The following is a 12,593-nucleotide window of genomic DNA, read 5'->3' as shown; positions in this document are numbered from 1 at the left end:
ATGACACCAATGGAGCCACTATGACTAGACAGTTGTTCTAGTCTGAGAGTCAGGACTCCATCGATGTCAGCCATGGATCATTGGAGAGCATGGAGCAGACTGTGGGTGTCCGTTAGGGACTGTGAGTGGTCCCTGATGGGACTTAGACACCCACGTATGGCATCTAGTTTGGCTGCCATGCAGTCTAACCCCACCCACATCTGTTCAGCCATCTTCTCCTGGCACCCCAACACATGGCATTGGCAGGCCATGTGTTATTTGTGGGGGTCCTGGGAGGCAGCCATGGTGGTGGGTGTTGCCTGCTGTGTGGTATGTGCAGGAGGTAGGGTCTCATCAATGCAGCTGGGCTGCCCTGCTCCTGGAGGTGTATTGACGTAGCTGTCAAGGAACTCTTGGAGGGCGTTGGTGTCGAAGGTGTGGAGGTCCTCTTCATCATCAGAGAAGAGAGGTTCGGTCTTCTCTGCAGAAGGTGTTGGTTTTCCCTCTGCAATGTGAAGGGGAGATGCAGTTTAACATTGTGTTCACATGTATGTTGACGCATTGCACATGTTTACATACAGACTTCATGACATGGTACATTGTGACTGTTTGGGAAGAGCTGCCTATTTGATGCGGGACAGTGGACATTTCGATGACATCACGGATGTGTGTTTGTACTTGTACATTATCATCTCACATTTCTCTGCTATGCCAAATGTGATTGGCCAGTTTCTCCACACAAGCGGCACCAGTTTTGTCCTCTGTTCTGTTGTGGACGTGTTGCGGTTTGTACCACATTGTTGTCAATGTTGACGTGCTCTGCATGTTATGTGTGTGTGCTGCATTTTGGGAGAGTCGCCCCTGCAGATCTGATCTTGCTGCCCCTTATCCCCTTCATGTGGTGTGCCTCTGACTTCTGTGGTTATACAGTGCTGAGATGTTGCATACTTGGGTACATTGGTCTCTTGGTGGGAGTTGGGGGTCTGGGGCAAGGTTTGTCTGCAGATGTGTTGTTGACGTCAGGAGTTGTTTGTGCACGTGGATGTGTCAGAGTGTGACCTGCTCCTTTACGGATATGGATCCACACTCAGCCACCTCAGTGTCATGGCGTGCAACATTTCATGATATATTGACTTCAGCAATGCTATTAATCATGCAGTCTCACTTGCATTGTCAGTTTTGCTCACAGACATGCTGCTTTGCTGGGTTTGACACATGTGCATGGGTAGGTTGTGAGATTGGGGGTATGTGGGAAGGGCCCCCTCTGGGCTCATAGTCGACGGGGGCCTACTTGCTATTTCTAGGTGTGCTGCAATGTGCCAAGGGGATCAGAGACATGCTCCAGAGTGATTGTGGGTGTGCACTGTGCTATACTTAATTGTGCCCTTGTGCCCATCTACCCCCATCCCCCCAGTCCCTAGTCCTTACTCACCCTGTTGCAATTGTGTCAGGTCGTGTTGAGCAGTGTCCAGTCCCCCAACTCCTGCCACCGTCTCCACACTGATGATTGTGGACACCATTTCCTCCATCTCAACCAGCTCCTCCTGTGGCGCTGAACTCCCACCTCCAGTCTGCATTGCTGCCTTCTGGTTGTTGCCCAGCTTCTGCTTGGTTTTGCGCTTCACATCATTCCAGTGCCTCTTGACCTCTTCCATTGTCCTCTTCAGCACTCCGACTGCATTCACCTTGTCCACGATGGACTGTCATATCCCATTTTTTGTTGCCAATGACATAGTGGAGGTGAGGAACAGTAGTTGAAGGTGTTCTATCACCTCCGTTATCAGGATCCTGTTTTCCTGTGGACTGAACCGCGTCTTCCTCTTCTTCTTGTCCTTGACAATCCTTGACCCCGAGTTCCCGGCCTGGGCCTCCAGGTGGCTTGTGGGGTACTGGTTGTCCTCTGTACTTGCTACCTCCATCGTGCTTCGCAGTTGTTTTGCTTTTGTTTGTGGTTTTTTTTCTACTTTTATAGTGATTTTTCCCACCTGACGTGTGTTAATTGCAGGCCTGGCACAGCTTATCACTGATTTTTTTATCATCCATCGCAACTTTTAGATTTTTATTGCCGTCCCGGTGACATTATCGCGGACATTAGACGCGTTATCGTGAGACTATCGCATGATACTGCCGCGTTGAGAATACAACGTTAACACGGTGTCATTTTCCCGCGATAGACGGCAATGTGAAAGGTTGTGTTAGCTAAATTTGCGGTGATTAGCACACGTTCTTGAGAATATCCCCCTTTATGCATTGCCTTCCCCGTGACAACCAGGAAATCACCTGTGCCTTGACACCGACGCCTCACCTCGCCATAGACTTTGTTCTCAAGGCACTGTTGTTTGGGGTCCCGTGTGACTCTGTGCCTGATGCCACGTATCTCACGGTCGGCGCCGTACTTTGGATATACGCCTGTCATGAAGTCATAATAGCCCCAGGTGGAGCTGTTTGTTAATACAAGTGCTATTTTTGAAATAGCTATTCTAAAAGTCATATTTTGATACATGTATGGTGGCCTTTTGTCATTTTGGTCTTGTTTGGTTGAGATAAAGATACTTTATTTTTCTAAACTGGTGTGGTGTCTATTTGTGGTGTTTTCAATGTGTTACCGTGTGTTTGGGTACACGTACTTTACAGATTGCCTTTGGGATAAGCCTGTCTGCTCATGCCAAACTACCAATGGGGTGAGCAGGGGTTATCTAAAGTGTGTAACTCCCTTACCCTGACTAGAAGTGAGGGTCCCTGCTTGGTCAAAGGCACATACCTCTGTCAACTAGAGACCCCCATTTCTAACAGTAACAATTTAGGAAATGCTAGATATTTTTTTATACATCAGCCCCATAGTTCGTAAGTGCTGACTCCACTTTAGCCTCAAAACATTTATTACTTTGATTTATAACAGCTTGTTTCTGTTTCAGATCCCTTATACATTCCTCTACTTCCTTTGCTATTTTATAGACAGGCTTTAATGCCAAGGTGTCTGACCTTCAGTCAAGCAGACCTCTCAGACTTCTTCTTACATTTGTTTTGACAAGGAAGAGGCATTTTTTTTATCTCTCGCCCCTCTAGTTCCTCCAAACCTGTTCTTACCATCATAGATGTCAGTGTTGTCGTTATGACTAGTACGGTCAGCAGCACTGACAGCATTTGCAAGCAGTTTGATATTGCCCAGAGGTCCAGGCTTTCTTATCTCGCTATATCTCCAGTCTCTGCCATGATACGATATGGAACCCTTCATCATTTGAGGTAAACTGAGGGTAGGGAAATTAGAAGCATTTTCAAAAAATAATATGCCACTTTCATAGTATTTGATTTTAAAATTCTTCCAATTCATTTGATTTTTAAATTCAGCTAACTTTAGCGCAGGGTTTTGAAGACAAAACAATGGATGGCAATTTGGCTATGTCATGTTATCTATATAAGCTGACCATGTCCTTTTGTATGTCTTTCTTTCTAGATGATAGGGGTACCTACATAAAATGGATTTCTGACAAGGGATCTGATTCAGAGTTTGGCGGACGGGCATGATGGACAAATATGTTAGATATGTTGTACTCCTTATTATAAGTGTATTTTATCCAAATGCATTTGTGATAAGATGGAAGGATATCCATCAAATGTGTCCATCATGCTTGTCTGCAAAACTCTAAATCAGATCCCTTGCCATTTGTGATGGAATACCTGTCCTCTAAACTCTAAATAATGTTCATAGTTTTTTGAATATATACAAGGATCTTTATTTTTTATTACTAAGCCACCTAATTCTGAGAATCTATCCATGAGAAAGAAAAAAGTGTGCGAATCAATACTCCTTAATGTCAGCACCATGAAAGGATCAGTGGTGTTGGCTCAAATATTATTGGGATATGGCCGAGGCAATTGGGAAAGATTTATATTGCAAAGAATTTGGTATAATACAGCCATTGTTGGCTGCTAACATCTTGGTCCTGTTGATGAATCAATCAATCAATCAATCAATCAATCAATCAGTTCGGGAATTGTAAGCACGCTACTTACCTGTTAGGGTCTCAAGGCGCTGAGGGGTGGGGTCCGCAGATCTGTTTAGCCGAATAGCCAGGTCTTGAGGTTCTTCCTGAAGGTGTTCAGGGAGGGGGTGCGTCTGATGTCTGCCGGTAGCTCGTTCCAGATCATGGCTGAAATGTGAGAGAAGGATCTACCGCCTGCTCTGGCTCTGTGGATGCACAGGGTTTCGGCCAGTGCAAGGTTGGAAGATCGGAGGTTTCTTTTGGGTACGTGGAAGTTGATTCTGTCATTTAGGTACTTGGGTCAATTGCTGTGTAGGCATTTGTAGGCGTAAGTGAGGATTTTGAAAGTGACTCTTTTCTCCACGGGGAGCCGGTGGAGACTTCGTAGGTGTTGACTGGTGTGTTTGTGTCGGGGGATGCCGATGTCCAGTCTGGCGGCGGTGTTCTGTATTGTCTGGAGTTTGCGGAGTAGGGACTTGTTGATGCTGGCATAGAGTGCGTTTCCATAGTCCAGTCTGCTGGTGAGGAGTGCGTGGGTGACTGTCTTCCTTGACTCAGGGGGGATCCACTTGAAGGTCTTGCGGAGGATGCGGAGGGTGTTAACGCAGCTGGAGGTGACGGCATTGACCTGTCAGTTCATGGTGAGTAATGAGTCGAGTATGATGCCGAGGTTCTTGGTGTGTTCTGAAGGGGTAGGTGGTGTTCCGAGGGCAGTCGGCCACCAGGTGCTGTCCCATGCAGAAGGGATGGTACCGAGGACGAGGGCTTCTGTCTTCTCGGCGTTGAGCTTCAGGCAGCTGTTGGTCATCCAGCCTGCGACGTCTTGCATTCCTTTCTGGAAGTTGAGTTTGGAAGTGGTGGGGTCTTTGTTGAGGGAGAGGATGAGCTGGGTGTCGTCGGCGTGGGATACGATGTTGAGGCTGTGTTGTCGGATGATGGCTGTGAGGGGGGCCATGTAGATGTTGAAGAGGGTGGGGCTCAGGGATGAATCCTGTGGGACTTCGCAGGTGATTTTTATGCAGTCACAGAGAAAGGGTGGGAGTCTGATACTTTGGCTTCTTCCGGTGAGGAATGATCGGATCCAGTCCAGGGCTGTTCCTTGCATGCCTGCGTCGTGGAGTCTGGTGACTAGTGTGCGGTAGGAGACGGTGTTGAAGGCCGCTGACAGGTCAAGTAGGACGAGGGCTGCAGAGTTTCTTTGGTCCAGGAGGGTGCGGATGTCATCTTTGGCAGCGAGTAGGGTGGTCTCTGTCCTGTGGTTGCTTTGGAATCCGGATTGGGATGGGTCGAGGACGGCGTTCTTGTTAATGAATCATGTCAGTTTCCTGTTGACTGTTTTCTCTGCAACTTTGGCTGTGAAGGGGAGGAGCGAGATGGGTTGGTAGGGTCAGCTGTGGGCTTCTTGAGCACAGGTCTGACTTCTGCATGCTTCCAGTCATCTGGGAAGGTGCCTGTTTTGTAGGTGATGTTGATGGTGCATTGTAGTTCGGGTGCGATGGCAGCCGTGGCTCTGTGGTAAATGTGAGGGGGGCAAGGGTTGGTGGGGGCCCCGAGGGGGTGCTTTTCAGGGTCGAGACTGCGTCTTCAGCCGTGATCAGTGTCCAGTTGGAGATGGTGGTCTGGCTGGTGTTTCTGGGGGGCCGTCTGTGGCACCGGGTGGATGGTCGATGAAGTTGTCGTAGAGGTTTTTGGTCTTGAGGTGGAAATAGGTTCCAATCTTGTCACAGAGGTCTTGGGATGGGGTGATGTCTGTGGCTTCGCTGCGTGGGTTGATGAATTCTTGAATGACACTGAAAAGTTCCTTGGAGTTGGTGGAGTTGGCCAGGATTTTGTTGTGGATGAAGTTCCTCTTGGTGGCTCTGATCTGGTTGTGCTAATCCGTCATGAGGTCCTTGTAGGTGGTGTGGTTTTCAGCTGTCTTGGTGTTTCTCCAGGTCTTCTCCAGGCATCTGCAGGTTCGTCTGGCTTCTTGGAAAGTGGAGGTGAACCAGGCGGCTTTCCTGGGGCATTGCCTTTTGGGGTTGCATAGCAGGGCGAGCTCGTCTGTGCAGTTGGAGATCAAGGTGTGGAGTTCTCTGGCTGCGTCGTTTGCGTCTGGTGCCTAGGTGTGGTTGTCTTGGCTGAGGGTGGAGTTGAGTTGCTCGTCGGTAACCTTGCTCCAGTTCCTTTGTGGTGGGCGTGGGGCTGGTTTGGGTGCCTTGGGTTTGTTGACGGCAAAGTGTATGCAGTGGTGGTCGGTCCATGTCGGTTGTGTTGTGTGGCTGAATTGGATGCGGTTTCCTGCCACAAAGATGGGGTCGAGGGTGTGTCCTGCTCTGTGGGTCGACGAGTTGTTTAAGTCTGATGCCGGCGAGGTTGTCGCAAAGGATAGTGGAGTTGGGGTCACTGGGGTTGTCGAGGTGGAAGTTCAGGTCTCCAATGAGTATGTAGTTTGTTGAGGCAATGGCATGGGGTGCGATGAAGTTGGTGATGGTGGTGGCGAAGGGTGTTTGGGGTCCGGGGGGGGCTGTAGATGATTCTGTTGTAATCATTTATGGGGTCAAAACCTTTACTTTTTACTAATGATTGAAATTGATTTTACATATTTTCACACTAATTTTGAGTCTTACTGTTGAAGGTGTGTTTAATATCAACCCCTGGAGTGTACGTACTGTAAATAAACACTTGTGCACTTTATTCTTTTATGTCACTTTGCACTGTCCCATCTTTAGGAGCATCTACAATATGAAATAACTACCATGGCTTCGCCATATGGATACATTGCATGATTAATAAATTGCATTTGCACACTCTACCAATACTAGATTGTTCGATTCTCATTGGCCTAGGGAGTGTTATGTAGTTTCCACTAATCAGTAGGAACTGCATGTTTGTGGATAACAAAAACTTAGGATGGTGCCGGACACATTCCATGCACCCCTGCAGGATATGTTTTCCCTTAGGCCACCTAGCTCACAGTACCACCAAAAGCCCTGTAACTTAGGGGGTAATTGAGATGGCTGTGAAACCACCACCGGCAACCTACCGGTGGCGGTTTCATCACCATCGTATGGCACTTCTCTGCCCTCCAAATTACAATGGCGGGCGGTGTACTGGCGGATGCAAAGTCCATCCGCCATGGGTCCGCCACAGGCAATCATTATGATTGACTGGCGGACCCACCCTGCATCAACAATATGGTGGTGGTGCCTAGCAGGCACCGTCCACCATATTGTGATGTTGCCTCCCCACCAGCCGGTGTATTGCGGTGAAAATGCCATTCACAGGCTGGTGGGGATTGCATTTGGGGGTCCGTGATGGGCCCCCCTTGTGTTGGGGGGAGGTGGGTGTGCACTGGGGGACATTTCCCTGCACCAGGTGGCATGCACTGTGTGGTGTCTGCCACATAGTGCAGGGAAATGCAAACAGTGCATTTCGGACATTGCGGTGGGTTCTGCAGCCAGCAGTATCCCCGCAATGTCAGGAATACAGGATGCGAATTCCACGGTGGCGGTTGCATCATAATCTGATGTGTGGGACTGCCACATTACAGGCAGATGGTCCCTAGCCCCGGCACGATGGCGGACAGACGGAAGTCTGTCCGCCATCGTAATGACCCCCTTAGACAGGGAGTATACAGTTCTGGCAACTACTGAACATGACAACCCTGTTCCCTCAGGAACCATGGTGACAGACTTAGAAACCTTTGCTCAGACACTCGTGCTCTCTTTCACTCAGAGAAATATACAGCAAATACACAAAGGGACGCTTTCCAAATTTATTTAACAGAAGTGATTCTTGTATAGAAATGATGCGCTACAATGATTAACAAACAGAAACAGACGAAAGTTGTTATAAGTGTCAGGACAGTGAACAGGACGAAAAGTTCCACCATCTTGCTGAGACAATGTATAAATGCTAGAATATGTAACAGTATAACAATCTATCATACTCCTACAATGCAAACCCTAACCTACGTGTCTGGGGTGTATGTATGTTCTGCCAAGACATCCCCAAATGAAAGATCCAACCCTGTTACATGGTGAGTAAGAATGTAGGAACCCGGCTTGGTCACAAACTGGACACCCCTCATGGAGATGTCAGTCAGCTGCTGGGTGAAAGCTTCAGTATGCAAGGACCCCCTCAAAGTCAGCTAAAGTGTGTCCTCTGATTATACTCAGAAACAAAAAATTATATATAGAAGCCCTTGCCTTGGGCTGAGATTGTGATTGGACTGCCATTGTTTGTATCCCACAGATAGCTGTGTCCCCGTTAGGATGTAAATATCAAATACAATTGCACAACACCCATGAGGGTCTTGTACAAATTGTCAAGGCAATGTGATAGTGTTCTCGCAAAGTTTATTCGTGTTAGCAAGGTAGGTGTTTCCAAAAACGAACCCAAGTGTCTCAAATGCAAAAGTGTGTCAAAAGTCAATATGGCAAAGTGGAGAAAACTTCAGGAAAAAAAGTGCACATGTAAAATGGCAACAGGTCCTTCTAGGCCTAGCTAGGATACATGACACCCACTCCTCGTACATAAGTTGGCTCAGAAAGTATCTAAAGTAAATAAATCACATAACTAAAAAATACAACAGCATATAAAAAGGAAAATTATAAAAAAACGATATACTAATAAGGATGATAAATTCACTTAAAATCAGGCACTTATGATGTTTGGAGGTCTAAAGTACAAAGAAAGCCAAACGTATTTATAAAATATAAAAGCAATAAAATGGAAGGCAATTTAAAATAAACAAGTTAAAAACAGGCCAAATAAAAGTTACCACCACATGGAAGAGTCAAATGCTTAAATGTTCTCAGTGGTAGATGAAACATTGCTGTTCCCAGCATCAGCAGACGATGATCCCCGAGGCACATCTGAGAGCAAATTGATATAGTACGTATGTTCCCACTCACCACCCACACCAGCTGTTGAGGGAGCAAAAACAACCACTTTGTATTCCGTTGAGACAGAGTCTAGATCCAAACCACTAGGCACAGAGGCAGCCCAGGAAAGCTCATAGAATGCAGATATGAGCAATGGAATCCTCAAAGGACAGCTGCACAAACGGGCCTTCAACAGGTCCACCAGTATGTGCATGTCCAAGGGTTCAACCAGTTGTGACCCCAAGCACAAATCCAGGGCACACTCATAAGTGCACAGGAGGGAGCGGAACACAGGCTGTACACAATGAAGCCATACAGGCCGGAACAACTGGAACCAATACTCATCCAGTTCTTGAAGCAAAGGTGCGGCAAAACAAAGCAACAAGTAACAATGGAAGCTACAGTCACCACATAGGCAAGCCCTGGTTTTATCCCATACTAAGCTTGACTGTTCAACATCATGAACTCCCATTCAAGAGCAATCTGAAAGTTGAACGTATCATGGCTGCTGGCGACACTTTCAAGTAGCAAGATATGTTCGCCACAGACGCATTATATGCTCCTTGGAACAAAACATCTTAGCATACGAGGCATCCACTTAAATATTTCCGCAGTCAGCACGGCCGAGAAAATCTTTAGTATCCTATTGCAAAACCCCAGAATGTGAAAGGAAGCTCCAACTGTGTGTGTATGCACCTTTCACCCATTGCTTCATATAGGCCCACTTGATGGTATTCTAGACAGTACTGAAAGTGAAAAGTCGAAATTGGTAGTGTAATGTACCCATTGATTATCCAATCCAAGGATGCTATCTTAGCAACTTACCTCAAGAAGTTCAGGTTATCAGATAAAAGGGACTAGTCAAGGCACAACTTCTCAACACTGTAAGTTGTCACCACCCACGAATGGTCAGTCTACACTTATCGAATGTCAGGCCTATTTGCGGTAAATCCCTTTAAGCCACCTAGGAATCTATTCTGACATTTGTTAATGTCTAATGGCCAGACTAACCATCCCTTCTAATTGGGATCTGATGAGTTATGCTCACTCTAAAGCTGCATATTATCAATGATGTTTTCATCGTATAGTGTTATCTGCTGCTGGTTTTCAAACCATGTAAGAATGGGAACCCATAGTGTGTTCAAATCTTTTATCTTTTATCTTGGCTAAGCCAAAAAACCTTGTCTGTTGCACAGTTTTGTTCAGGGAAATCATTTGATGTGGTATTAAACAGCCCGTAAACCAAGCTTCAGTTCCCAGAACCTGCCATTCACATCTATGGTGTTCCTCCAAAAGTAGAAATCTCGTACAGAGAGCAAAGAAAGGAAAGAAGCAGTGTAAATTAGCTTGGTGTCATTTAAAATATTTTTCTATGCAGGTGACAATCCAAGCCTATAGTAAAAAGAGGCTGGGTCAAATGTGTCATACCCAGAAAAATAGTGGGACTTCTGTGTAAATGCTTCTGAACTACCCCTTGGTGGTGTAGGGCTACGTTCCTATTGTGTAAAATTTAGGAATTTCATGAGGAATACTAGCTTTGTGTAGAAAATGTAGTCGCTAAGATTGGATGCAAAACATCTCATCTAACTTTGCTGTAACATCATGTAACTCATCAGAAGAAAACACGGTAGAATGTTCTAGATATTCTAACATTTCACATACTGTATCAATGTCCCAATAATCGGAAATAGTACTGGGGGTGATAATGTCGCTCATTCATACAATCCCATCTGGAACTGGAACAGATGAAATGTTCACAAGGGACAAGTCTCTTTGTTCATGGTGTGATAATTTGCAGAAGAATCTCCACATAGATATCCAATAAAGTAATGCCCAGGTATACACTGGTCACAATGTCACAAGAAAAATGTAAATACTGTGAGACAAATATAATAATCCTCATTTAGCCAGTATTGCATTTCTTATTCTTTGTTTAGTACATGCCTGACTGTATTGTATTGTAAATGAGTACACTCTCCTTCCTGCATAGTTTGAGTTCTCGGTTTCCCCCAACTGAGAATTCAAACTACGCAGGATGGAGAAGGAACTAATTTTACTTTATTGGATATCTAGGTAGATATTTTTCATTCATACTATCCTAATATACATGCAGCTTTACCTTTCAGACATTAGTGTGAATTTATCACTCTTACTAAGGATGATGGTCTGACTCAGGTGGCTTTCAGGCCGGTCTCCCTTGCCGGTCACACTTTCCAGACATAGTTCGTCTTCATTGATGCATAAACTGAAGCAGCCTTATTCTTATTTTGATGCGTATACCATACCTTGTGCACCAGTTTTACAAGGAATCCATTTAATACATCAACATAACCTTCTGGATTTATTACTCTAGATTGCTTTCAATATGGGCAGACTATCGTGTTGCGTATTATTAGTTTTATTATATTTTCCTCCATCCAAGACAAATTCATTCATCCTAAGATGCTCATGACTGGTACCCCTTCATGAGTGGCTAGTATTTTGGACTTCGTTATATCCCTTCTTGCTTGCCTCTTGATCTTATGAATTCATACATATTCATAGTACCTTATTTAAACATAATAGAGGACCTGAATATTTTTTTAGACCTATAGCGTACGTAGAGTTTATAAATCTTAAGAATTCTGTTTTAGCCTGACATTTCATAAAGACTTGTTCTTTTTCTTATACAATAAAGTATTTACATATACGTCCAAAAGAAATCTGCTTCAGGCCAATTAGAGTAGTGTGGTATCTTGTCTCACTCCCACTCCAGAAGTGCTCGACCGCCATCTTATATTTCTTCTAAGGTCCGCCAGTAGCTCACCATTGTTTTAATGTGGACCGCAAGTGATTCTGACTCTTCAAACTGCCAGGTACAGAATATGTTTCTTAGACCCCATGCCGGTTTTGACCTTTACTATGGCCTTCTTTTACTTAATAATTATTTTTCCAAATCTTGATTTTTTTGCATCCCACAGCTATCCTATGAATCCTATGCAATTATTGCCCAACATGGTTGTTTGATACCAATCACAGGTAACCAGACACTTATGAAATGCAGTAATGGGTTTCTTTCTCCTTTCATATTTTGAAGCTCATGGCTTCATGTCTCTATTTTCAGACCTGTATGTTAATTAACAATCAGCCAATATTTCAGGCTGCTGAATAATGGTAAGAGCCTTCCATTGCATTTATAGTAACCATGCACGCCTGTTTAACACAAAAGGGGATATAATTACTGCTCCTTCACATTTGGCTTGCCCAGATTTATTTGCCATACCTTCCTTTCAACTCTGAAATCTGGCACGCTCTATCTGGCAGGTTTTACCCTTCCTCTTTTTCCCCTACACCTGGATTGATGATATAATACCTCGGCACTGCATGCCTTCCACAAGGTTGCACTGTTTACACAACAAGTTCGTTGCATATGATACTCCACTCATTATTCATTTTTCTCTCTCCTTAATATATTGTCGCTTTATGTCTACATTTACCAATAGACATCCATATGTGCATTTATTTTCTTTTTTTATATTTTCTTATTTTTATTTATTTAATTATTCTACTATACTTATTTATTCTACTATTGTTACTTTGCAATATGCAATTTTATTGAATGTGGCATGAGTCTCATTATATTTTTATTTGTCACTTGTTATGCATTTAGGTACTTTCATATATGATAACATCTTATTCGTTTTTTGGACCTATTACATGTTGATCCTACTTATAGTGATGTCTTATTCCTACTATGGATTTTCTAATATGGTGTGGGACTTGC

This window comes from Triturus cristatus, chromosome 4_2 (genome assembly GCF_964204655.1).
Source record: "Triturus cristatus chromosome 4_2, aTriCri1.1, whole genome shotgun sequence".
Lineage (NCBI taxonomy): Eukaryota > Metazoa > Chordata > Amphibia > Caudata > Salamandridae > Triturus > Triturus cristatus.
Note: the sequence above shows the minus strand (reverse complement) of the source record.